The 1390-nt window shown below is 45.8% G+C and overlaps 1 pseudogene; it reads right to left on the bottom strand.

Moving 5' to 3' along the window:
• Positions 1-558: 558 nt before the first annotated feature.
• On the bottom strand, positions 559-764 carry LOC142288118 (U2 spliceosomal RNA; annotated as a pseudogene).
• Positions 765-1390: the final 626 nt, after the last annotated feature.

Raw genomic sequence — 1390 nt, forward strand, 5'->3', positions numbered from 1 at the left:
GTTGCAAAACATTCATCACCCATGACTGTCCCCAATTGGGCTCAGAAGCTAAATGTCTATCATGACCTCTCTTTTTGAAAGTCCAAGAGCAAGCAAACTCTTCCTCCAGGAGAGGGAGCCAACAGATCACTAAAGACATTGCTCAAAGAAAACACCGAAAAACAATGGAAGCTTTAATTGGAGTGGAATCTGATAGACAGCACCTGATGCCAAGTCTGCATCTTCTAACACCTGCAGTCACTGCAGCAGCTGAATCCAATGTGTCCAAAAGGGATCTATTCTATTCAATTGCAAATGATCTAGATAAGACTGAGAATAAGATACTGCACGGGACATAGCAGAGTTGGTCAAGTTGAGTGGAGATGAGTTTGCTATTTGGCACAGCTTTTGCATCAATAAAGCAAGTAAAAGGTGTGAAAGATAAAAAAAAAGGGTGAAAGTGTGAAAAGTGAATTGGCCAAATTGAGGTGCATATAAAGTTTTTGCTTTCTTTCAATTCACTAATGAGGCTCATTTGAATCAGGTGAATTGAGTTCTGCTTTTGGAAACTCGGTTAAGAAGGGGTGCACCGGTCCTGGAGGTACTGCAATACCAGGTCAATGCGTGGAGTGGACAGAGCAAGATTTTTTCCATCTCCTTGTTCTAAAAATCCATTTAATATATGGTCCCTAGAGAGGGGACGTATCAGATATTAAACTGATAAGAAAAGATTTAATTTTTTTTTTTTCTGTTTATCAGTAGGACTTCAAAATAACAAAGGTGATCGCCTCCCGTTGCCTGGGAACCGTCCAGGCACAAGAGGGCTATGTGTCACCAGAAGGCGCACACACTCCCTCAAGGCCGGCAGACGTGCAATCCCAGGCACCTTCCAGTACCGACCAAGGTAGCGTCCTCCGAAACTACACTTGATCTTAGCCAAAAGGCCGAGAAGCTATAACCCGAATTGGTTACGGCCTTGAGTGGCACCCTGGCCTATACCGGACACATCTTAGGGAGAGGGAGACAAACCCACGCCTACAGAAGACATTTTGTCACCCAAGCCAAACCCTTGAAAAGGCTGTTTTGCAGAGCAAAAACAAGGAGAATGGTACTTTTTGCAGCCGCCGCCCACTGCAATGAATCTGAATAACTCCTCCTTTTGGGCACAAGCACCTCCCCTCCCCCTTGCAGTCTTTCCAATTCATGATACAAAAAGACGGACGGACAGGACAGGACAGGACCATCTGCCTGACTTTCCGTCACTGCCACCCTTTGCCATCCTTGCCCGTAGAAAGCCCTTTCATCATCCCCAAACCCTAATCTTTTCCCTTCCCTTCCCAGCTGCGTCTCACTCCCTTTCATTAGGAAGTGAGCGCAGCCTTTTCTCCGTTCTGCACATGCGCGACGTTAA

The sequence above is a fragment of the Anomaloglossus baeobatrachus genome, unplaced genomic scaffold, assembly GCF_048569485.1.
Source record: "Anomaloglossus baeobatrachus isolate aAnoBae1 unplaced genomic scaffold, aAnoBae1.hap1 Scaffold_78, whole genome shotgun sequence".
Lineage (NCBI taxonomy): Eukaryota > Metazoa > Chordata > Amphibia > Anura > Aromobatidae > Anomaloglossus > Anomaloglossus baeobatrachus.